Below are 27432 nucleotides of genomic sequence, written 5' to 3'. Positions count from 1 at the left end.
TGTCATGAATTACCAAATGAACACGTAATGTAGAAAGCTTAGCAATTCATCGTGACCCTTGGTTCAAATTCCTTCCTGCTCCTCAGTTCCTGAATTTTTAATACACCATTTCTTGCTTGAACAGGAAGGTTTAATCTCTTTCATACAAGACTCATGTGACATTTTACAATTTGTGTGTTTCCCTCCCACCCCACACACTTTTCCTGTGTGTAGTCTGGGTGAAATATTTTTTTTCCTTGCTGAATGGCACACACTACAGAACTGGAAGGATTTGAAATATGTCTTCTGTGATAATTTTAACAACAGTGAGGGTACTGTATTATTTCAAGCCTGGCTTCTGCACAATATTTGCACTGGTGTAATTGCATAGAGTGATGATCTGCTGGCGTATTCTCCTACAGATAATATTATAGTAAGGTATAAAGGTATTTTATGTACCTTTAGCTTACTGCTATTCTCTTACAAGACTAAGTTCCATGGTTTTACATACTTTTATATCAAGATGACTGCATCTGTCCTTGAGGGCAATGTTGCACTTTAATGGTATGGCTAAACACTACAACTTTTGTGTGTAGACAAACCCTCAGGGCTCAGACAGACGCTAGAGTTACTGCAGCTCAACAAGTTGCTGCACATCAGCAGAGCCACAGTAACCGATCATATACATGTGCTTAGTCTGTCCCAAATGTGAGGTAAAATATAAGTGCTTAAACCTTTCTTGCTGAGTCTCTCTTTTTTCTTACTTATCTAATACTAAAAGTGTCATTAACTTCTATAGAAGCAAGAAACAAATCAGTCTGAACCTATAACATAAAGTAGATCACTTTTTAAAAAGCTGAAGGGGACAGAATTTCCATGGGACAGAGCTGCTCCATTTAAAAAGAGATACTGGAGGAAAATAACTAGAATGGAAGTTGCCTTTAAAATTAGTTTACTGACCTTTCCCTCCTGACTGTAATGGACTTTAAACTCCGGGTCTGGGATGCACAGCAGCTAGAGTCTGAGGATGCTATGACTCCAACCTATACTTTTGGTGAGAATGTAGACCTCTCATGTGGTGCCTAGGCTTACATGGAGAGACAAATACTTTTTCCCCAATTTGTTCCCCAACTATGTAAGTCATCAAAGCAATTTTAAAATCAATTGAAACTCTGAAAATGATCCAACACCGTTCCCTCAAGTTTAGTGTGACATGCTGAGACTGCTCACTCTGAGTTAAGACTCTGACAAGCAGCACTTTGCATGCGTTAGGGTTTTAAGCAGCATGACGTAGAAAGCCATGAAGTAAAGCAGTACAACAGTCCGTCTTACAGATCACAAGTATGCGTACACCATCCATCTCTAATGATAGCTTTGGCTAAACTCCATCTGTGTGCTGGGAGTGACACATCAGACAGACAGGCTGAGTGTAACCTTGCCCACTCTTTGCAGACAGAAGGGGTACTCCACTCACATGCAACACATTGAGGAAAGGCCTCCGTACAGCAATTCGAATCAGGGAGCAGGAAAAATTAGCAGCCGTTGAAGCACTAATTGTCTCTGAAATTTAGAATGGTCCTAATGGACCAGTGATTTAGATAAATAAACCACTGTGCTGGTAGCAACCTGGCCTTAGGCTGCTTTCAGACCAATTCTGCTGCTGCAGAACCCGAATATCCCTCTAGCTGGCCCAAGCGCTACATTAGGCTTTCTTAAACTGAACCAGGAATGTGCTCAGGAAAAAAGACACTTCCACAAAATTATTGTTTTTACACTGTCTCCCTCTGCTTCACATTCAGTTTGCTGCTTAAAGCCTTCTCAAGCCGTTACTGTCCTGCCCTGTGATAGAGCTTAAAGGAAACAGTACAGATTATTACTATCACTTGCAGCGAAGCCAAAACTGTGGGCTGCAGGTTTTTCTTTTCTTTTCTTTTTTTTTTTGGTGTCTACTCACCAAGCCTGTTCTACATATTCTAGGAGGATCTTTTAATAAGGTACATTAAGAGCTGCTGACAGTCTCAAACTGATACGGGGTAAACAGTAATGGCACTTCTTCAACATACCAGGCTCACTGCTACTGTGCATTCTCAGTATACAGTGCAGAAATTTCTAGCCAGACTTTTCAATCAGTTGAGCCTATTTTTAAAACACTTTAATATTTCTTTTGTGTTCTTCTTCATATTTATACATTCAGACATTCTCAGGTACTAAAGCATTATAATACATATTCATATGACAACTCCAAACATTATGATGGCTTGTTTAGAAATTGAAAAATGCAGTTGTGAGACTGAATGATCAGTATTATTCAGAAAATGATTTGAAGATATTATTTGAGGCTGGAACAGCATAGTTGTTATTCCTGCAGAGACATAAGTCTGCTTAATAGCAACATTCAGTACTTCTAATTTTTCTTAAATATCAGGGAACAGTTTCTTGCAATATAACTGAGCTGCAGTAAAGACAGTAGGGTAAATACAGTAGGATGAAAACATGATAGAGATATCTATTGACTATGTGTACAAGTCTGCACAGTTGGAACCAACTATCAAAATCATTTCAAGACTATCAGGCATGTATTCTGCTATGGAGAACAAAGAAAGTGTCACATGAAGTTAGGCCCTTCCACAGACCATGTGAAATATCTTGACAATTAATTTGTGTCAGCATCAGTGTGGAAGCTGAAATGCATTGGTATCAAAAGAATAGAAGACTCTATAGTTTGCATAAGAATAAAATCTGATCATTCTCATATAAGCCTAAATTACTTCAGGCAGGATTGTCACGGATATGGGAATAGGAATGAATTAATATGCCAAATTACACAGGGGCATGTGGGGATTATTTTACAATAAAAATAATTTCAATCTATTAAAAAATTATAGGCATGAGAAGCATTCCAGGCTAATGACAATCATTACTGGGAAAAATGTAGCTGTTGATTTAGAGTGAAATCATTTATGTGTACGATATATTTACTTAGTCTTAATCAACATCACAGTAATCTAAATCATGATTAAATATTAAGATGAAAGCTTGAGGTCATGGAGGGCTCTGTTATATTCTCCTTCAAGAACTCAAGGGACAAACAGGGCAAATTATGGCAGATAAAGTCGTGCACTGCTTCCCTTCTCCCTTCCCCTTCCCACATGTCAATATTCCCCTTGGGGACTCTTCCCTCAGAAAAACAGCATGGCAGGTGCTCTCCACATCGCTTCTCCGATTGCTGTGATCTCCAAGGCAGCAAGCATCAGGCAGGCCAGGTGGCAGCGCTGAATGGAGCACCCCCCACCCAGCTCAGGTGCCCCTTGCCTCTGGGGGTGCGAGAGAAGGAGGAGCTTGTCTGAGGCTTAGGAGGAGAAGAAACAAATGCTGTTTGCAAAAGGAGAAACCAGAAAGAATTTCCCTGATTTTAAAGACAGGGGAAGCCTTTCTTGCTAGTCGAGTCTTTCACTGATAATAGAAAACACAAGCCTAAGGGTGGTAGGAGGGAGAAAACATCCCCCTATGGAATTACATAGGATAAAAATAAGGGCTTGAATCTGAAACCATGGCTTCTTTTGCCTCTTTTCCTACCTCCCACAGAGAAATGGGTAAAGCGCAATGAGCAGAGTGAGTGTATCAGCTATTGCCACCAGAGAGCTGCCAGATGTCTGCTTTGCAATTGGAAAACAAGGAAAAAAAAACCCAGCCCAGAGACACGGGGGTGGTGGAATTTGATAGTTAGTATCAGAACCCAAGGAAAATTAGCTAATGTGTGTGTCGGAACAAGAAATCCTCCATTTGTTGCAATTACTCAAAATCTTGGCTTGCCATTGAGAATGCATTTGAAAGCCTGGCGTAATTAAATGGGGAGCAGGAGCCAAAAGGGAAATTGCAAACCCCTGAAAAGGAGAGCTAAGAGACTAAAATCATACCTCATTTACATATTTTGCCATAATTTCAGCAACTTTAGCCAAATTGTATCAGGCCAAATTGATAGTGATGTTAAGCAGCAGCAACTCTACTAGCTTAAAAAGTTACTCTGGACTTGTGCTGTAAAACTGAGATCAGAATTTGGCCCACTGTTTGAAGAGTGCTTTGATCATACGTAAGTTTCCTGGTATTACAGAACTGGAATTTGCTGAAGAGCTTGTGACTGAGCCACCTTTCAGACTGCTGTCCCTGCAGGGAGGAGCTCTTTGTTCAGCAAGCATGGCTTGACTTCACCCCTCTCTTCCACCTGCCTGGTGGCCATCATGCCAGCCCTAGGAGTAAAGAACGACCTTACTTAAGGTCTGCATTGTGCTGACTTTTAATTTTCTCTCACTGACTCTTAAGCTAGTACAAGCACTTGGAAGGCGGTGCAGTGCATCTGCATCCAATCCTGACACTTTGGCTGGGAGAGAGAAGGAGGAGGCTGGGCTCCCTTGTCTACCAGCCAAGGGCTCCCCAGAGCTGCAGAAGCCTTCGTTCCACTCTGAGTTCTGCGTCTACCAAAGAGGGCTCAGCGGAGAGGAAACCCAGAGAAACTGCAGGTTTGGGGTGAATCTGACTCCAGCTTCGGTGTCATAAATCTGATGCCAAAGCTAGCCAGAAAGCATTGCTGTACCAGTGCTTAGCCGTGAGGTGTGGGGATTCCTCTGAAACTCTCACAAACATAAAAAAATATGCCTACCAACTCATGCAAGCTAAAAGCCTAGCATTTCACATAGCTGTATTTAAAAGTCACGGTGAAGGACCAAATTGCAGGGTTGCTACAAAGAACAGCATTCTTTATAGTCTTGTGCTGAAAAGGTTAAGAAAAATAATCTTAACCAGGTTCTTTGCCATACAAAAGACTCAGTCTTCACCCACTGATGGTTATAGCAGCTGAGAGTTAAAATTAAAGTTTACTACTGGCATTTTTTCATTGCTGTTTTCAGTGGTAGGATTTGATTTCTTTCTGGCTTAGCAGCCTTTCATATTTGTTTATAGAACTGGAAGGAAAGTCACTTTCTAAATATTATAAATGGTTAACTCATTGCATAATGTATATTTTCCAGGCCCTCTGCTTCTTGTTGAGTATTGAAGACATACTACAACTGACAGCTATCTCTTCTTCCAGCAACAAAATTAGTTAATAAAAGTGAGATAAAAATGGCCTGTTTTGTGAAAAACTTAGAAGGAGAGGGGAAGGGACAGACAAGTGGTCTCACCAAGGACTGAGTATAAGCAGAAAGAATAAGATGCATTTTTATATAACACAATGAAAGCTCTCCAGTCCCACACACTATTTATTGTTTGTGTTACGATTAGTTAAATGGACTGCTAATTTTTCCTTCTTCTGGTCTGTATCCACTGGATTGTTATTTTTTTTCAGCTGCTGCTTCAGAGCATTTAGTGATTAAATCTCCCCTAAGGATTTGTTTTTGCAAAGCCTAACAATCTATGCAGTCTTTCTTTATAGATTTGGTATACTTTGGCTGCGGCTGGGCTAATGGGAGGGATGCTTTCTTATTATTATTATATGCACGTTAAAGAACATGTATATGATCTCCAGGCTGGGCAATTAGTAGGTGAACCATTTTAGTCAAGGTACAACTATTGTAATAAAATCTTTTGAGCCCGTGGCCTTACTCTGTAGCATTTAGTCTGCAGTCATGAGACCATCGTCTGTATCAAAAGGAGTTACAATGGCGAAAAGCTGGGAAAAAAAGAGGTTGGAATGTGGTCCAGCATGCATCAGAGCCAACACCCATGTGTGGAGAGCCTCCATCCCAACACATGAAAAACATCGTCAGGCTTTCACCCTCACAGGCAGCGGAGAAGGGAACCATGCCTGATGTTTGAAGCTCCCAAAATTACCCCTTCATTGCAGGGCACTCCAGCTAATTACAGACAGATCTGGGGAGTAGGCGGGCAAAGGCAAAAATCAGAAATACGGCAAAGCACCATCTGCACTGTCATTCATAAAAGTAATTTATAAATATTCAGAGTACACAACTGCCTGGTATTTACTGTGTACTCAGGGACCCCAAGAGTCCCTCTGCCTCGAGGGACTGCCACAGCTGGGCAGTCAACCTCCTTCCTTAAAGTTTCTCCTTGTGCTCAGTCACAAATGTCGGCTGGTGCTGGTTAAGACAAGAAGTTCTGGGAAGTAGATCCCTGGACCTTCCTCTCCTGTTAACTCACTCACCTGTGAGAAAGGAAAAGGGTTCCAGTGTCATTCAGATAATTACAAAAAGCTTCTCTGTAATTCAGTTATAATACAACGTGCAAACACGTAAGTAAAATGATACTATTTCACTTTAATGTGTAAAATTTCTCAAGTAACAGCTGGGATGAAACAGAATCAACTGTAGGTTAATAACCTAAATCTGTATTAACTACGGCATTTTTCATGGTTCCTTTAACTGGTGCTTGTAATACCTAGTGCTGTTCGGGTGACAGGATGCCTGAGTACAGAGCAGAATCCCTGTATAGCTTTCTGTACCATCCCTCTTCCTCAGGACAGTTGTGCAGATCTGCTTCTTACTATCAGATTTTCCACAGAAGCAGTAACGGCAGCATATAAGACCCCTGGTATTCAGATTACATGGAAACAAAAACATGAAAAAGATACACTATGCAGGACCAGATCTTTGCGGATATAAGTTGTCATAAGTCTTTTGCAGGATCTGTCCCAAACTCTGTGGGATTCACATTAGTTTAGGCAACTCAAGGAAGATAATCTCCTTGGCTTGGCTTTAAATTGACTGTGGGGTACCTCTTGTCTTTGAGCTTATTGATCGGTTGAGTTTGCTGTGACTCCCATCTAAGCTTTAGGCCTGGGTTTCTTTTCTGTAGAAGCATAGGCAGAGTTTTTGGGAACTGAGACAACCTACACTTGGGATAAGCATTTGGATGTTGTAGATTTTAAGTTCCCCTGGGGCCCACAATTAGACCCAGCCTTGCCTTCTCTCATGTGAGAGGCAGACCTTTCCAAGGAGTGCTCTGAATTGCTCTCTGGAAGAGCTGTCTCTCTACAGAAAAACCTCAGACTTCTTTGCTGAATGTGTAAAATCAGGTGCTGCTTGGTCATTTCCACCTTCAGCACTGACAGATTTCAGGCCACGCAGAGTCAGGCAACAAGGACCACTTGACCTGACACCTGGTGAAGGAAAATGACACAAGCAGAAGTGCAAGGAGCAGAGCAGTTCAGGTCCCCCGCCACGCTCAGCAGACACCCATGCACACCTGCCAAAGGCTTCAGTGTGCTCCTGAGAGGAATGTGACTGAACAGGATGGTCAGAAACAGCGGGTGTGTGCGCAGGGTCAGACTAGAAGCTGTTGCATTACCTCAGCAACTAGGGAAAAGAGTACCTGCCTTGGAAGGAGACATCCTTCCATACTAGTATCTTTTAATTGCTGTCCCAGCTCTGTGGCCAAAGGCAACCGAACCTGGCTCCAGTGAAACGGGCTACCACAAGGCTGGTGCTGCCCGTGGGCAGACTGTGCAGGTGGTACGGATGGGACACCCCCTGGGAGACAGCTCTGGGGACAGAGACTGCCACACAGAGGAGTGGCAATGGCCTTGGTGCCTGCGCAACGCAACGACTGCTCCCTACCACTGAACATGCTTCCTGCCCCACCAGACATTCTCCTCCCCTCTCAGGGTGGCATTTAGCAATGGCAGGACCGAGCTGCTGCCACTGGACGGAGCCAAGCAGCAGGCTGCTGAGCCCTCTCTTGAAAAATAGGGCCCGTGGACGAGGCAAGAGGTGGTGATGACTTTGCCAGCTGTCCCTCTCAAGTTCACAGCTCAGGGAAAGGCAAAGTCCATCCAGTCTGGTAGAGAGCTTGTCTCAGTTGCCTCAGAGGAATAAGGGCTCCATCAAATCTGGACAAACTGAGGATCTGTCCAGGGAAGAGATTTTCTTTCCATCTGTGTGCCAGCAAAATTTGGTTAGCTTACACTGCCAAGGAGACTTGATAAACTAACTGTTTTGTGCCTCAGTGGGAGAAACGCAGGCTGTGGACGAAGTCCCCAGCCACTCCTGGTGGGTTCTAAACCTGTCTGGAGGGACAAAGCACCAAAGGTGATGGTGGCAGCTTCTCAAACTCGTAGCTGGAATTGCTTCTGCTCTTTTCCCGTCTGTCTTCAGGCCAACGGGCTCAAAGCTAGGAAGTCAGGTAGGGGTTGTTGGAAAGCCACGGTGTCCCAATAACACAACTTATCTCTTAATTGTGCCCCAATGTGTCTTCTGTACCATAGGCTTTGCATCACTGGGGGTTAGTATGAGCTGCTTGGCTGTGGTGGCTGGCATTGTGACATCCCAGTGCCCTTAGCCGTGGTGAAAGGGGCTGGATCATGGCTGGTGGATCAGCAAGTCTGTGCAGAACAATGTCTCCTCAGAGGTGGCACAACTGGAATCACTTTCAAGAGTGATGTAGAACTGTGATCAGAACCATTTGTGGTAATTAAAAACCTCTTGGTATACACTTGTGCAGTGTTTAAGATATGCTGATGGAATCACTATGAGTTTTTACTGAATTAGAGCTGGTGTCATGGGCAGCATGCACTAGTCTGTGGAAGGTCTGGTCTAAACCCAGTTCACTCCAGTGGTTTTGGATAAGGCTAAAAGAAACTTCCAACCTCTGTGGGCAAGAAGTGAAGAACACCATATTGCATTCATTTTCCACAAATTGCTCAATATGGAATTTGTCTACAGTAGGACAAAAGTCCTTCCTTTTGTGGAAAAAGCTACAGGACCACCAATGAACTCTATTTTACCACTCATGAAAACATTTAGCACTGCTGTGCCAACCATATTAGTACAGCTGCCCTAGGCAAAAAAGCACATCCATGTTTACAACTGGCCAGCCTTCTCCCACAGGCTTTAACACTGCTCTGCTGATTCTGAGAATCAGCATCGCACTTCCACAGCTCCCATACGAGGAGGACAAGTCATGGCTCAGTTTACATCTGTATGCCACATCTCTATGGATACCTCCAAAAGCTCCCGGGAGGAAGAAAATAAAGATCAAGTATTTCTCATAGAAGAAAGCAACAAAAATGTTTAGTTTGCTATCTAAGAAGAAAACCAAAAAACCCACACATCCTTTGCAACTGTAAGTACACCATAAAGAAATAATACCAAGAGACTGAACAAACTGTAAAGTTGTAGGTAATGGATTAGATTCCCAGTAATTTGCGCAGTGACATGGAAGAAGATGATGGAAGTTTTTACTGCATGAGGTATCTGGACTCATTTGTTAACAGCTCAAGTTGTTAACAGTGCCAAGGCGGATCATGCACTGTCACTGTCGTGAAAAGGTGATCATCCAAAGACCTTTAAAATGAAGCCTTCTGTGGTCTACAGTCCATGGGTGAGGCTGCATGCAGCTGCAGTGGTGTAACTGGGATACTGAATGGGCACACTGGTCTTCTAATATGGGTAAAATTGTGGAACTGGGATCCAAGCAGACAGGAAAGGTCATGAGAAGAAAAATACAATGAACAGCTGCCTACATGTTTTATTAGCCTGGCTTCCTAAGGAAATAAGACTTGCATAATGGTACTGCTTGCCCATTTGTTTTTCTGTCCTGCCCTCAAATAACTTCTGATTCTCTTGGCTTATTTCAACTAAATTTAACAGAGAGGTATCAGCCTTAGATATATTATGTTCCTCCAGGTTTCATGAAAACTGGCAGCTAGACAGGGAAAAGAGAGCTAAATTAATACTCCCAATGAGGGGAGGGTTTCAGCGTGAATTAAACAATTACCTGCTCTGTTTTGCCTGCCAGCTGGCCAGGCAACATGGCCAAACAACTTCAAGCCCATCAGGGAATAATGAATCAGGCTTCCTTTCACTTGGTGTAGAAGAGAAATGGAAAGGAGGTAAGAGGTAGGTGTATGGTGCCTGAAGGGAGGTGTGGAAGAAGCAGCAAATATTAAGGAGGGAATGGGGCAGGGGATACACAGAGGAAAACAAGGGAGTGTGGGCTGAAGGGGCTCTAGGAACAGAGCAGGGGGAACTGAGGTTACGGAGGTGAGAGAGGGCCATGGTGGAAGGACTGGGAGTTATTGCAGGGCAGGCAAGTACGAACACAGTCTTCCTGAAATCAGGCCTAATTAGTGCTGCTGCTCACAGGATAGGTTGTATATACAAATCCTGTCATGAATTTGTTACTAGCCTACTTTCAGAAGTGATGAGCACCCTTAGCTTCTATGAATTTCAGTGGGAGCCTTGGGTGCTCAGCATCAATAACTCTCAGGTCTTGTCTATATAACTTTAGTTAAATAAATTTGCAGCAGCTATACCTGACTGCCCTGCAGCATGAGAATTATTAGATCATTACAGTTTCTTATATCCGTCACAGGAAAAGCAGATCTGCAGAGGCTATTAATTTACATACACTAGTAAAAAAAGAAAAAGAAATATACCATATAAACTGTCATTCTGATTATCAGGGGTCCGCAGACTACATTGTACTGCTAGATACTCAATTCTTATTTCCTTAATTGCTGTAAAATATATGTATAGTTCAAATCAATTAAAAAGAAATGTTTGGGCAAAATCAATAGAGTCAGCCACAGCAAGATTTAGCAGCCACAACTGAGTTGAAAGCATTACAGAATCATAAGAGCTGATTCACAGCTAACTCAAGTTTTATGTTGGAGTAACTTCACTGACTGAAGCATAAACTAGAGCAACAGAGAGGTAAATAAGGCCAACAGAATGAATGAGCCTGGCAAGAGACCTCCAGAAAGGACTTTATCCTCTCTGTTATTGTTAAAATCTATTACCCTGGAGGTAGCTGATCAGGCACCCATACCAAGGTTTCCATACTTAATTATTTTGCAACTTCTTTTGGAGACATGCAATCCTGTAACTAACTCTGCAGTTCTAAAATGAAGATGTGCTGGAAAAAAATCACTCAGGGCTTGGAGACCCTTGTTACAATTTTGTCATCAAATAAGTTTGGACTTTCCCTGAGCTATTTCTCTCCCCCTCACAGAGTTTGTCTCTCTCTGGTTACAGCTAAACGATTCTCTTGCCAGAGAGGACTTCTCCCAGGGGCTTGGGTTCCTGCTGTCAAAAAAGACTGACTTCCACCAAATGTCACATGCATTACCACATGTTTCACAGGTACAATATTTCTGTCTTAGAAGACTGACACTCAAACCTGCCTTTACCTTACGGGTTGAATGCTAGGCAGTATAGTTGGATATATCTTAAGGAACAATATTTCATCATTTTCAGAAAGTCCTGCTAGGGCTACACTTTTCAAAGGGCTCTGAGGGATGAAAAACTGAGTTATGAACAGCTCTCCATACACCTCTTTCTCTAATAATTTTAATTGTCCCTGCAATTAAACACACAGAGGAGCAATTTTTCTGATTTACTCTTGTATTTAAATTGCAGGTGAAAATTCCTCCCATGGCTGAATTTTGAAAATGATCTAGGGCTGAAATTAGATCTGCCCATATTGCTTGATATGCTTGTATTTCTCTCACAAGAAAGAAGCCTCTGCCTTCAGAAATTATAGTCATTTGACAAGCTGTGGTGCCTGCTTTTTGGTTGAGAGAAAGTGTTTTTGTTTCCACTGAGTAAGTTTCCCAGCGATACAGCTCGACACATAGGATATGCAGCCAGCTAAGCACGGACATGCATGGGAGCTTTTGTCAAACTATTCATCAACACGCATCACCATTTCAAAGTTTTTCCTACCAAGACATGTATGTTACCAGATACCAAATAGAGAACTATAATTTACGCTGGAGATGATTGTTTTGCAGGTAACATAAGGATGCACTATTTTGTCAAGCAGCTTAATTGAAACACTCTGTGCCACAATTTTTATCAACATGCTAGTCTGATAACTTTTTACTAGATTCTAACATGCTGAAGCAACAGCAGGGATACTGTATTCCTCTTTGCTGGTTCTTATGGGTCTCAGAGAGTTTGAGAAGACTAAGTCACACGGGACTTCTCAAGGGAGATAAATATTAATACATACATTTTACAGATGAATAAGCGCTAAAAGGTGGAGCGGCATCCCCCAGGTGGCAGAGCAGTTGATGCACAAATACGGTAAGAGGACCAGTGACTCAGTCTACACTATGACCTGCAATAGTGTGCTGTCTCCATTAAGGGAAAGAAAAACAAACCAAAGTGCAGCTGACTAAAGCTGCGTTATCATCATTTTCAAACTGACTAATGCCCTGGCAGAGCACAGGCCAATCTGGATCTCTATTAAGTTTTCAAAGAAGAGATTGTGATCTTTATTTACACCCAGTTTAAACTTCTGAAACTCTGATGTATTCTTAGCAGTTCCTGCCCGAGTGTAAACAAAATCAGAATCAGGTGTGGAGAGTGCAGCTGCACCAAACTCTTCTAGGTAATTAGGAAGTTGATCAAGAGGCAGTGAGATGTATCATGGTGTGGATGCCCCACATAGTATCCTTAAAAAACCAAATCTGTTGCGTCTACTGTGAGGCTGTGCTCTTCTCAGGCCTAGAAGCTGGCTAGAGCTTCTAAGAGCTAGGACTAAAATATCTGCGAGTAACTTTAATTATTAGTTTATTACTTTACTGGGAAGACTGCCACAGACATATATGTGGATCTACTTGCTGTGCTGCACACTGCCCACTAGCCATGAAAACCTACAATGCACTCAGAGCATTTTGAGGATGATGCAAATAGAAGCTGATGTGATTTGCATAGCTCTGAAAAGTGGATTTAAATATATGGGCCAGATTCTCAGCTCTCAACAGAGGTACTCTGATTTACACCAGCCAAAGAACTGGTCCTGAAGGCATGTGTGTGTACATACACAGCCTCATTACTGGAATATATGCACACAGATAATTCGCAGCAAGGTTTTAATTGCATCTGTAATTCCAAATAACTAATTTTAAACTCAGATCGCACTTTGAAAATCTTCCTGTTGCCACTTAGTTATCCAAGTCACCCATTCAGGCAAAAAGAAACAGTATCATGTAATTTATCTAACTGACACATCTTCATTTCTGAATATTTGCGGTGAACTATTGCTGAATGGGCTCTGGATTAAAAAATGATTCATGGAACACATCAGCAAATACCTTTGCCTCCTTTGAGAACATAACTCCTTGTAGACAACACCTGAACAGAAAAGAAGCAACATTAGTGAATTAGTTAAAAGTTTTTAGTTATTCACCCTTGTCTACCAAATACGTGCTTGTGGAAGATTTAATAAAATGTACCCACTGTGAGTCAAAAGCGCTTTAGAACCACATTTTCAAAATTGCTTTAAGCTTCTGAAGACCCTGCAGATAAGGGGCCTGTTTCTGTTTTCAAAAACATCTACATTCCTACTTCCTATAGAAATTGGATGCTTATGTGTGTTTGAAGATGTCTTGTGATTTTTATACACAGTTTTTATCAGTCAGTGAATGGATTACTGAGGGGCTTGTGCTATCCTAAATGCTCTCTCGGTCAATATTGAATAATAACACCTTGTGTTGGCTTAGGCTATAAAGAGCTAGCAGTGCACATGCAGACAATTTATTATGCTGGTAAGTCTTGATTTGTTTACTCACAGCAGCCTGTTTGTGTATCTGAGCTCACGTTTTCATTTTTGAAACAATGTCTTAGGCACTTCTGAAAACTTTACCTCATGGCCAGGATTTTCAAAATAGCTCAGCATTCACAAATGTTTTTCTCATCACATTAAATACTGAGCTCCTTTGAAAACACAGCCACAGATACCATGCAGGGGCAGTGTTAAGCACTGAATGCTTTCAGAAAATTCAGCTTTCATTTTGATGTCTGGCTTTTCTGACAATGTTGGCCTTACTGTGGAAGCTGAGCTTCTGCAAATGTAATAACGTTAAGATGTGTGTCTTAAAATTAATGGGAGACATCGCAACAATTTTGCTTCTGGTTAACAAAAATGTAATCTTTGTAATGTCATGAGGTCATACTGTTCATGATACAATTAACTGTATGTGTGTGGTTGTGCTAGTCTAAAAGTGATGGATGTTGGTCTTATCACTTTCTTACTGTTTAATTATTTGTGTAATTGAACCAAAGAGCATCTTCTGTTTAATCTGAAGGCCTATTGTTGTTGAGTTACTCATGAATAGTTTTCACATGGATCTCAATAGGATGACTGACATAGTAAGTTACTCCCAGCTGTCGTAGCACAAGATGTTGGAAGAATTGTACCTAGGGGGATTATATGGTTAATTGTGGCCTGTATCAGATATAACACCCACCTTCTGCAAACTACAGATTGTGTGGAATTTACATAGAATTAGACTAATCCCAAGCAAATTGACAATTAATTTCATAGGACTTGCAGATATGACAGCTCCTGTCTAATTAAAGAGTAAGGGCATCTGCGTATGGCACTATACTGCCATATCACATTTTCATTGAAGTTCAATGATATGCTGTTGGACTTGTTTTCCACGCTACCTTCTTTACCTTTTTGAATCTTTTCAGAAACCTTTTCAGTAAATTTTTACTGTCAGCAGATTTCCAGCACATAAGGAAGGGAAGAAGAAAAGCTCAGGCACGATGGTGGAGATTCCCATGCACATACCTAAACACCAATCTGAATTTTCAGCCAATTTAAAATAAAATAAAAATGGTGTTTTTTTATAAATTGATCTCCTAATTTCTGTAGTTACAAAAGGAAAGGCGACAGAGGGAAAAAAGTTGTATCTAACCAGGACTTAAATAGCTAATGGCTCTGGGTATATTTTGTGTTGTTCTTTTTACCTCTTTGGACTCTGAAGTGAATGATCCATAGACTTCTGTCTTGAAAAAGACTGGCACAAAATACAGAAAAGAAAAAAAGACCTTCTCCTTGAGCTATTTGCTTATGTTGAATAGAGAGGCATTAATGCTGTTAGACACAACGTACTCACTGTTATGCCCTGACATCCTGATTATGAAAGGTGTGGTTCTGTGCTGCAGCAAAGAAAGCCATAGAAAATGAAATAAGCCTTCTAATTTACTTTGTTAAAGTGGCCAAATGACTTGTAGAGAGTTGCAGAGGAAATAAAAATCTTAGTGATTTTCTTTAATTAGGAAAGTAGAGGGGTCAAGTAAAACACTCCACAGTGGTGTTGTTGAACATACATAACAATATGTTGCCCTCCTCACGGCCAGCACTTAACAATAAGCACTGTTGCAAAGATGCAAAACCAAGTTTCTTAATTAATGTCTCAATCTTCACCCTGTTCACTGGGGCTCGAACGATGGCTTTGACTCTCCATGCAGCTGTGTGGGTCTCCACAGCTTGTGCCATGTGCTCTGGCTGCAGCGGGGACTTCAGGCTGGACTGCACAGGGTGTGCAGCAAGTAGAGCAGTTTACAATTCATGAGTGGTGGAATATGTCTCGCTTGCCAAGAAAGCTGTCTTTGTCTGAGACTGCCAAAGGATACTGCTGGCTGAAGAGTCACTCTCTGAGCCAGAGGCAAATATTCACTTGAACAATAAAATAAACAAATTATTATAAAAGGTATTATCTGTTATAGTGCAGTACGTCATAACGTTTCACTATCTAATTTGCTATTGCATGCCAGTAATTTATGGCGTATTACCTCATACTCATGTCATTTCATGAGGTACAGTACTACAGTGTTACAGGAGAGAAACTGGGGGAGAAAAAAAGGCATGCCCTAAGCTGATGAGATGCTGAAACGTCTGTGTTGCTTATGCTCCAAACGACATCCCCATTTTTCCATGACTTTACATGTCTTGGCACATAATTAATTTGTCTTGAATTATTTTTTTCGAATGGAAATAAGTATCATTAATATTATTATTCCATAAAATAAAATAGAGCCTGAATAATACCGAATTACTGAGCTCTAGAACAACTTGGTGACAATCGAGCTAGCCCCAGCATACACAGCAAAATACTCTAGAGTTTGCTAGGTCATGTCTGAAGAAAGCTCCTGAAATCACTAGAAATCTGTCCAGCAAATACTGTGGATTTTGATTCAAGGCAAATTTTACAGCAAAATACAGTTTTACACTGTGAAATAGATGTCATACTAACACTGTCCCCTGAATACTTTCAAAATCCAGTACTACAGTTTTAGGATGAAATATTAAAAGGAAAGAGAAATGCAGAGATACAGACACAGCAAGATGAAAAGATTTATCATCTAAGTTTTGAACTTAGGCCTCTTTAAAATGCAAGCATGTGAAGGGCAGGTTGTCCGTGTGCCTGCGGTGAGTTCCAGTGAGAAACACCATGGACCTCAAGCTATGTTAAATTAAACTGCTCCTAAACTCAAGTAAAAGAGGTATTCCTGGTGAGCGCTGGCTCAATTGTACAGTGCAGTTCCTCCTAACAAGAACTGCCTTTTTGGCAAGCATTTGTGCAGAAGACAGCACATAATTTATGAGTGGGCCCGCAGGCTCAATAATTTGCAGAGCAACGTCAGTAATATTTAGAAATGCTTTCTAGGCCAAAGGAGTTGCAGAAGTGCAAGGCTCTCTTGCAAGTTGCAGGCTCTTTTGCTGCTGGAAACCGGTGGACACATTATAGGTTAAAAAAGAAGAAAGGTAGTAAGTATGTTATGAGAGCTGGAAGTGGGAAGGTTTTAGAAAGGTTTGTTTGTTGAGTTTTTTGGGGCTTTTTTTTTTTTTCCTAAAGGAGGGAGACCTGTTTTACATGGGGTCTGAAATCAGCAAAGATGCAGCAAAAACTTGGGTAGGATATAGGAATGCTGGTTTGCTACTTTGAAAATTCCACTAGCAGAGATTCTGATGTTGGAGCAGGATCAGTGGAAACAACAGAGAAAAGCAGTAAAAAAGATTTTCAGTAACTAAGGTTTTATAGTAGAGGTAAAATATTAATATCTTAGTTTCTTGCCTCAACTTCTTAGTCTGTAAAATAGAGATAATAAGACTTGCTCCCACCTCATAGGCAGTGCTTGTAAGGTGTTTTCAGGATGAAAAAGTGGTAATATTATATAAGTGATGAGGATTATTATTATTATTGGTTTTATTAGGTATTATTATCTAGCTTAAAAAAAAAATAAAAGGGAGTCTTTCCATGAGCTGTGGCTTTCATAAGCCTGAAATCTCTACATTAATAAAGCAAAGTTAATGGAATCAGCTTGAATGAATAGTAGTTACATATGCAAAATTCTACCACCGTAAAAATCCTTTGTTCCAAAATTAAAACTCTTATGCTAGAATAAAGCTTCAGATACATGTGTTATGAGGGGAGATGGTGGCAAAATCAAGTGCTCTTGCCTTCATACGTTGAAGTCTGTTTCCCACTCAAGCCATGCTGCAGTTAAACAAAACAAAACATATGCTGGCTTTTACTTGGGTGCAGCTCATTAAAAACCCTTATCCAGCTTTGCAGCCTACGGTGCTCAGAAGCCTTCACAGTTCTTATGCATGCAGGGAACCCTGGTTTGCTATGTGCTGTCCCAGTATGCTGACTGGCATAAACATCACCTTTGGCCCAACAAATACCTGGTGCCTTTTTAAAACCGGAATGTTTCACAACCCTGAAACAGCTTTGATGCAAAATAACTGGACAAGAGCCACTGGAGCAAGTGGTTTCAACAGTTTAGGTGAGAATACGATTTCCCCTCCCCTTGCTTCATCTCCTTAACTTTCACCACTGGGTCTTTTATTATCCTATGACATCTCGCACAGAGATATGAAACCGTGTAAAGGCTCTTATGTTTGTGTCTAAAAACTTAACCAGAAGTAGTAACTAATTACATGAGAAAAAGCTGCAAATTTGTTTGCTTTTCTGAGGTCAGGGTTCATAGTTTTTGTTTTTGTTTTCTATTGTGTTTTTTTTTTTTTCCACACTGAAGGAAAGAAAATCAGGATTGCATTTAATTATCCTGTGACCCCAGGTGGCCTACACTTCTCCATGCCTGTTAGCCACTGAATGCTATCAGAACTGCTTAGCTGAAAGCTGCCTTTTGCATGTTGATGGGCATTGCAAATCCTCCCGCAGAGTTGTCTTTCATGTCAAGACAATATCAAGCACAGCAAAACATTGCCATATGTCCTTCCCTCCACTTCTCCCTGTGCTTTGCAGGTTGTATTATCTTTCCCTGCCACGCGATCAGTTTGCTGCTGCCTTAGTGACGAGTGTGTGTGTGCGTGTGTGTGCACGCACACGCGTGTTTGTGTGTGTTCACGATGTCATATTGTGATGAGAGCTGGAGGAATCACACTGTCTTCTCTCAAGATCCTCCTTTTCAGCTAAAAAGAATAGCCACATCTGCTGCTTTGTCCACAGAGTGCCTACTCTAATTGCCAATTCCAGCTCTGATTTATTAATATTTAGATCCTTAGATACAGAAATCCTTCTTTCAGAGCAGATGAGTGACTATTTCCCACCTTTTTTCCCTACTGATTAGCAAGTGTCATAGCGTTCTTGTTTTTTGACAGCAAGAATTAATCGTGCTACAGAACCTGATTCTTTGGGGGGAGGAAGTTCCTAAAAGCACCAAGGAAAAGGTGAAGGGAAACAACCTTTCATTGCTTTAGAATCCTATTCTTATTAACCTGATCTAATTTTGGACAAGAAAATTTTCTACAAACTCTAATTTAGTGTTAGTACCAGAATTATAAAGATTAGAAGGAGGAGAAAAGAATTCCCACTTGGGAGCCTTTAAATGCTTCTATTGGAATTGTGCTGAATTTTTCATTTCTGTCCATTTGATTGAAAATTTAAATCATTTTGCATTTCATGATACTGGTCACCTCGTAAGATACAGAATTTGACAGTTTATGGCCTCAATCCACGCTGACTTTAAAGGAAAGGTAGTAAAAATAAAATTAAGGAAAACAGATAAATGCCAAAATCCTATGATGGTTCATCTTGTAATTATCACATCTGCTGCAAAGCATCTGAAAAATAGCTTTGGAAGCCTGCCATGCTGCAAACAACTCACACAATGAAGGGGAGCAGGACAGTAAAGGACAATTGATAATGAGATTTTTAAATGGACTTTTAACCTTGTAGCAGGAGTTCTTACCTGTTCTATCTTTTGTTGTGGCTTCTTTTTGATTTTCATCATTTGATTTTCATCTGATTTTCCCCTTTCATGATGCCCTCTGATGTCACGTTTGGAAATGTGGCATGGTAACAAATTATTCGGTGACAACAGGAATGGAGGAAGGGTGTGAGGACTAACAGGGGAATTAATTCTTGAAGTTCCTGCCTTAGAAAAGCATGAGCTACCACTTGTGGCCTTTGTCTTTTCATTCATCCTTTTCCTAAGGGTTATAAACTTATCTGCAAGGTTTCTTAGCATAAGGCACCGTGCCTCTGGGAGCAACTTTGTTTGCCTTTTGTTACATGACGTTTAGAGTCTGAGTTGCTGCTACTAGTGCTGTTTTGTGACTTAGGAACCTGCAATACAGTGCTGACAAGCATATTGGAATCACTAGTTGAAAAGAGATGGATGTGAACTTGAAGAAATTCGTGCCCTTCAAGTTCACACCCAGCTCTTGATCCTCAGATTAATTATCTGTGGGGACGCATGTATATTTGCAAATAATTGCATGTTCAGAGCATCACTGCAAAGCATCTTTAATCACAAATGACTCATCAGTGATTTGGCCTCATGCTTATAAGTCCTTTCACAGGAAAAAATTTGACAAGATAGTAAAAATAATAATTAACAAATAATAATATAATAATTATTTTTAAATTAATAATTAAAAATAATTAGTTGTTTTAAGTAAATTTTTCTACACAGGACCTTTACTTTGTCTTTCCTACTGCTACTATTTTGGCACCATTAATACGTGAGGAAGTAAAATACTACTCCTGTTTGAGCAAGACTAGAAAGGTTAAGGCGGTGTGGGTGGCTGAGAAGGAAAAAAGTTACAGAAGGTATCAGAAGAAGGGCTACCAAGGCTTATTAGCAATATTCCCAATGTCTCCCATTATGAAAATTTTGTTTTCTGACCTCCATGCTCAGACATGGTGAATTCATTTCCCATGGGCTGGGAAGAGAAGGTCCCTCTGCCAACCCAGAGAAAACTTGGAAGTCTTCTGGGACAACACCTTTGTTCTCCTGGGTACAGAAGAAACAGACTATGCATGTTCCCCTTCTACTCCAAATGCTCCCAATAAAAGGTTAGGAGCAGCATGTCCTTCTTCTCTTCTTTTTGTGGCCACACTCTGAAAGAAAAGAGTGAACCCCTGCTCCTTTCCCCAAAGCAAGTGGAAGGTATCACAAGGCCTGGAAGATGTGGAGTCTGAGTACAGAGAGGTATGGCCTGCTCATATTGACTAGGGCATTATGAGCCCCACAGAGAAACAGGACTTCCTTTTCTCCCCGTTGCTTAAACTTAGGTACCTTTTTGTTCATGGGGCAGATGCTGCGTCTCTATATTTGTCCTTGTAGATTGCCTCTTGCAATGCCTACCTCACTCCACATGTTATTCAGGGGACCTAGCCAGCCAGCTCAGCATTTGGCAGGGCAGGCACAAAATCTTTTGAGGCCAAAACACAAAATCCATTTCTCTTTCGTTCTGGCACTAAATTTTGATGAGCACCTCAGAAAAGCCCATGTAGAAGTAAGCAACCCTAAGAACAGAGCAATGCTTTTGCACCGTGAACACCCAAATAGGCCTGGGGCCAGGTATGGAGCAAAGAGAGGAGAATATGGAAAAGCCATTCATCAGCTGAGTACTAGTCTATTCATGAATGAGACAGGCACCAAGTGGAAAGCACTGTAAGATCATACAATTAACCAATTTATCATAGTGATCGCACAAGTGAGAGACTGACAGCTGGTATTTCTGAACTGTGGATCCTTGACTGTCCAGTGAGTTCTCCCTCAATGTAATCTTGGTGTGTTTTTGTACACACAGCAGTTGCATATATGGCCAGCCCCCTGCCTTTAGAAATGGAAAGTGAAAAAGTAGTGTTTAGTGAGACCGAGAAAACCAAATCCCAGTGTACCATATGGGCTATAGTTCTGCATGTGCTTCCCTCATGCATCCCAGGACACCATTCAGCCAAGGAATATCACTGCAAGAACGGTTCTGGTGATTCCCTGTCTGGGATGACGCCAAACGTAACCGGTTCATGCAGATTCAGGCAGGCATTGACATTTTTCTTCAGAAACCTCTGTAAGGTCCTGTTACATTTTTGACCCAAATCTTTTAATATACATTTGTACTGTAGACTTCATCTAAGGCATCTGAAGCTATTACTACTTCATATGCTGCTTCAATAATCTGCAGGCAGTCTGCAGCAGATTTCTGGGAAGGAGATTTGGAAAACAACCTACTTTGTGTTGCATTGGTCTCTTTCTATTAATATCTTGCCCTATTTTGGCAGTATTTCTAAATATGAATAAAATATTAATCTGCAGATTAAATACTAAGACCTACTTTGAGCTCAGTTGTGCTACAATAAATCAGGTAGGCTGAAGAACTGCTCTGTATCTATACCATGTCATTTAAATCAGAATCTGTCCAGCTCTGATACTCTTCTGTTGGAACTAAAGCTACTGCATTTTCTCTGACAGGATAACAATGATGTTCATGATAAGCTGTCATACACAATTTCAAAGACTTTTTTTAAAGCCTTTGCTCTTCTCACAAATGAAATAAGAATAAAGACCAGACTTCGCTGCTCTTACAATGTAAATATCTGAGGAGTACATGTTCTTCAGCACATGCAGCAGGATCAGAAACAAAGCAGTATAAGAAGAGTCAGAGACCTTGGGATGCAGGGTTCTTATTCTTTTCTTGCCCACCATATAAAGGTGCTACAGGAGGCTATGAACAGCCTCACTTCTTGCAGGCGTATATATAAGTGTATGACAGGGTACCATGGCCGCAATGGTGTGAGTGCAGAAGAGCCATAACTGTGAATGAACTGGTTTTGTGCAGAGTTAAAGCAGACACAACAAAGCCTCAGTAGTTTCCCCTTATTCAATTATTAATTACTGTATAACTGTTAGAGCACAGATGTGACAATGTACAGAGCAGATCTCAATACAAGCGGAAAAAGGGTATACGATCAAACTCTGCATCTACTAAGCCCTTGAGGTCAGGATCTGTCCTTACACTTCACATGTATGCAATGTTTAGTACAAAACAGCTTAAGTCACTGGCTGTGTCCTCCAGGCAGAACAACAACATGAGTAATAAATGGCAACAGTCAAGCAGTGTAAAGGTTAATTCCTAGCTCCAACTACTAGGGACAAGGTTGCAAAGTAAAATCAGGAGGTTCCATAGCTGTTGGTGCAGGAGGATTTTTTTCTGCCATAATTGTTGTGGTAATCTTTATTTTTCCTTCTCCTTCAGCTTTTTTATAGGAAATCCTAAAAGCTAATTCTTTGAAGCTGGAGACTTGGCAGAAAGACAGCAGAAAATGTTGTCCCATTCCCATCCAAGCGGTTTCTCAGGAAACGGCCATAGGAGTCCTTTGTGCTCAAGAAATGACTGAACTTACTACATTAAATCAGAAAGTAAAAATCCTGGAATGAAATGAAGACAACTCCCTTGTTGCTTGACTGCTGGGAACATCGAGCACCTGTGTGCTAATGATCATGAATTTATACTGCTAGACTAAAGAGAAGAGGTGAAAGCATGGCCAGTTCATCGATGTGATATAAGAGCCATCCTTCCACTTAGGCAGACATCTTTTCTTAATTCTGAGGGTGATACTAGGAGATTTTCCAAAACTACTCTCTCGTCTTCTTTTTCCACAAGAGAGGCTTGCTGTAATCACACAGTGACATATAACTGCTCTGAGGAAAGCTGGCAATGGCACAGCACTGAAAAAGTGCTTGAACTTACTTGCTGATAGGAGTGCTCAGGTTTCCAAATCTCAGCTCCTGCTCTAACATTAATTACCACAATGTTTTCTTTAATGGGCCCCAACAAATAATGAGAAACAGATGGGAAGTAAAACTGATCCTGTATTTGGTTTTGGAAAACAATCATCATCATCATCATCAGGAAAAACAGTTGAAACTAGCCAGGTGAACAAAAAATTTGAATAAAGTAAAAAGTCTTCCTAAAACAAAGGAGCATGGATGAAGCTGACAAGTTCTGTAGAGCTAATGTTTTACACTGAAGTTATCTGTTCCAAGTAGTTGGTCCCTTTTGCCCATCTGGGATGCAAATCACAGATGCAGGCACCTAAGTATTTTTGAAAATGGGGTAATCTGCCAGAGACATTTCAGTAAAAAACTGCCCCTAGGATTGCATCTGTGACCTGGCTGGGTACTTTGTAATCCCTCCCAACTACCCCCAGAGCAATTCAGTACTGCTGGTCACCATCTTGTCTCTGCCTTTCCTTTGATCTCAACGAGCAGGAAACAGCACCAGTTCTTCCCACCAAAGCACACCTCCTGCTGACTAAGTACATCCCCACTTTCACCTGTGTTCCCATACCTACTCTTTCTATTGCCTCAATATTCCCAAAGAGCTACAGACAGCTAACAGGAATATGGATCATGAGTTAAAACAAGTTATTCTGGGCTTATGTCTCTGAATGTGAACTGGCCTGCTGTGCTTGCCATCCTCTGCAAGAAGGAAGGGCCAGAAGTAACACTCTTTCTCTCCGTGTTGCAGCTCATGATGCGAGCTGTTGCTCAGGGGGTAAGGTAGTCCCCTGTACCTCTGCACACCAGCCGGGGCTGGCACCTCCCACCAGCCTCCTGCCCATCCATGGCAGGTGAGGAGACCTGGCTGGGAAGCGGGGAGCAGATGGTCAGGGGCGTCGGGGCTGCCAGGAGAGCCTGCAGGGTAGCATCAGCACGGATCAGTTAACAGCAACCAAATATTGCCATTTCCTAACCTTTATGAAAATAAAGCTGATGAGCTGTATGCAATATCCTAAGGGCTAACGGTGGTCTTTCCTCATTGTACCTAAGGGAAGTTCATGGGCACTTCAGGACCCTGATTAGCCTGAGCAAGTTCATGTTGTGTTCCCTAATGTGATGGTCTAAACTTTAGTAACAGGATAAAGATCTGATGAGCTCATCAGGAATTTGAGGGGGTAGGATGTCTTCAGGAACCCAAAGGACAGGTTAAACACTGAAGACTTAAGGAAACTGTAAACCCTTGTCCATTTTTTCCACCATAAAACTATTAGAGTTTAATGAAACAAAATTTTTAGAATAGTTGCATTACTTCCCTACCCCAGGGAAAACAAGAAATCTAAACTTTATTGTCCAGCTAACGGACAGAGTTTTTGCTCACATTTTTTCATTAAGTCCAGTAAATGTGCATCTATGTGTGTTTTCTGTGCATCCACACACAATTTCACAATCCTATTTTAAAGGTGTTCTACATTACTGTCCAAGCTGAAATACCGCAGTATATGAACTTGTGGCCTCTTCCTATGGGGCAAAGCTGGTGCTAAATATCTTCTCTCTGCCCTAAAACAAGGCATAGTCGTGCCAAGTGAGGGAGCTGAGTGACTGATCTCCAGTTCCTGTGACCTACCATCACATCACATCAATCACATGTATCACATCTACATGTATGTGATTCTGAAATTGTACTCAGTTTCAGAATATTTTAAATGGGATCAGGAGAATGCAGAGGTTTCGTTTTAAATAATTTTTTAATAATTATTGCAGCATTTGCCCAACTTTATAAAAAGATTTAATAGGCTGAAAGAAAATAAAGCTGACAGTTATTTACATGATAAAAAAATATTTCCTGTTATGTCATAGCACATTTTCCTCACCTAAGATTATCAAACCATCTTGCCTATTAGCATCAGTTATGGAAACTCTGATCAACAAAGATATTTAAGTGCCAACTGCTATTGAAATATGGTTGGAAATATGAGCCCAAGTTTATTTTCCTTGCACCTATAAAAAATACATTTCCTCCAGTGGCATGTCATTGCTTAAGTATTTATTATGAGTCTCTAAATCTTCCTTCTTACAGCTTTTACTAAAACCTTTTGGACACATGACAGCAGAGCAGAGGAACCACTGACCTACAATGCAAAACTTTTGTACTTTTAGCACCCAACAGTCTCAACACAGAAGCTAAAATCCAGAGCTGTTTTCTCATTCACAGAGGGTCTGTGTCCCCCCCCCCCCCCCCCCCAGTGCAGACACGAGCCACGTTGGCAGGAGATCACGCGAAGGCTCCCTGTGTGTCTCCTAACTTGATTTGTGTAGATGACTTTCACAGCCTTACACCACAACTGAAGTTACACCACTGGGAGGGGTCATAAAACCTGGGAAACACTGAATGTGGTACCGTGGGCGAATACTCTTGTTGGAGAACAGACATACCCCAAAATCTTGGCTGCTCTGAGAGATACCCTTCCTGTGAAAATGAGGCCTCTCTGCAATAGCAGTCTTAAGTTACACAGCTAGGAGAGAGAGGCACCAAAATCCCTGCTCCCCTTGGACAGCTTAGTCCTTTCATCCATTTGCATCCCCCTGAACTTCTTCAGCTGCCTTGGTAGCCGAGTCGCGACACCGACATCTCCTTGCAAAGCGGCTGACTTTGAGAGCGTAAGCAGCCGGGGCGCTGCGCTCCATGCTGCCTCCCCTGCACCTGCATCAAAAGCCTGATGAGCTGGGTGGCTGGCGGGGACACCCTCATGGCCACCTGTCCAGCTCCGCAAAGATTAATGGAATCAGCCGAGGCAGTGAAAATGTCATGACCAAACCTTATGCTTTCTCTACTCAGCGCTATGTCATTTAGCCCCAGAAAATGTAAATAAAAGAGAGAGACAGAGAGGAAGGAAATAAATCAGCCAGTGAATAATCCCTTCTATTTTGAGGACAACAAAGTCTTTCCCCTTCACCTCACTTAATAGGATCGGTTTGATCCAAATCTTTTTTAAGAATCAGAATAAATTTTTCATGATCATTTTATTTCATCCCAGCAAAGCAGAAATGTTTCCTGGCTCATTTTTATTTATATAATGTCTTCTCCAAATTTATTTATATCAAGAGATGCACTTCACACTTACGCCAGGCGCCCAGACATGCATCAAGTTCTCATGGCTTTCAAGGTACATATTTTAATATAAAAATTGATTACATAGCAGGTTAAGCCTGTGATGTGAAATTGCTTGAGCCTGCAGATTTTCCAATTTTGAGATCCATTAATTAAAAAAATGACCTTACTTCACACAATACCCTTTTTCCTGAAAATGCTCCCCTAGTATTTTCTCTTAGTGTGGAGTTGATCAACTTGTCTTATTGTTAGATGTTGAATAGCTCTTTATTAAAGTAAATTATTCACTAATATAAGGCAGCAAACAACAGATTAAATGGAAGTGTGAATAATCTAAAGTGGATGTGGGGAAAGGCTTGAAAAATAACCTTATTCCTTATGCCAGCTTGGTCTGTGTGTGGTCTCTCTGCTCTATTTCTTTCCTCCTGTTGGTGAGAGGCTCTGACAACCCTTTTAGTGATAAACATCCGCATAAACCAGTGTGTCATCATCATGCACAGGCTCCAATTCCTTTCCCATATTGCTGTACTGTGCACCCTGTACGGCAATTTCATTTTGTCATTCTGCACTGTATCTGATACATAATCCCTTTCTACGGAAGTTTATCAGCCTTTGCAGGCTGATTCCAGAAGCCTTTTGGCAAGTTTTGGTCCTATGCTAGCTCTGATGATATGGTGACACTGTACAAAGTGTTTTTCTAGTATCTTCTGACCAACCATAGCTAATTAGCTACAAGCTGGAAAAGCATTACAGTAATGAAATGGCTAATCAAGATGAAATAAAAAAACCCCAACCAACCCTCTTTCTTATAACATCCATCATTGTCGCATTTCTTCCAACAATTTGTTCAATGCTTCATATTTTTGTATGCATTATTTCTGTTTATTTTACCCTAAACATAGAAACGTTTTGCTTAGATATTTTCACTGGCCATGTCCATTCCCAAGTATGTCTCTGTTTATACATAAGAAATGATCAGTAGATGTTCCACTGGCTATACTCTCATTTGCATGTAAATGTAGCTCCCAACTGCCTAAATACATTAATTAAGCTGAGAGCAAACTCAAAAGCCAATAGCTAGTCAATGAACATCAGCTTCACTCAATACATGGGAATATTGGAAAAGCACTTACAGACATCACAGACTGTCAAAACAGTGACAAAATAAACCTTGGAATCTACATACATAATCTTTTTCATTAGCAAGAGACCTATTGTTAATGGATACTATCCCCTCAATTTACACCATCAGGAAAAGACTCTTTTCAAAGCATTTCCCAGTGTCAAATGAATATTGTTTCCTTCTCATGCTTCACATAATTGTCTTAGGCAGTGTTTTCTGCAGGCTTTCAGCTTGCCACGTCTAGCAGTGACAGAAGTTAGAAAGTCTTAACTTTTCTGACTTTGCTCCCATGCCTCACTCTGCAAACCTTTGAATAAAAGAAAACCTGAAAGGTCTTCTTACAGAGAATTGATCGACCACAGCTTTACCAAATGGCAACATGCGGATGGTTCTGGGGAGGACGGGGCTAGCACAATGAAACAGTTACAATA

This window comes from Mycteria americana, chromosome Z (genome assembly GCF_035582795.1).
Source record: "Mycteria americana isolate JAX WOST 10 ecotype Jacksonville Zoo and Gardens chromosome Z, USCA_MyAme_1.0, whole genome shotgun sequence".
Lineage (NCBI taxonomy): Eukaryota > Metazoa > Chordata > Aves > Ciconiiformes > Ciconiidae > Mycteria > Mycteria americana.
The sequence above is the reverse complement of the archived record's forward strand: the minus strand, read 5'-3'. Positions refer to the sequence as shown.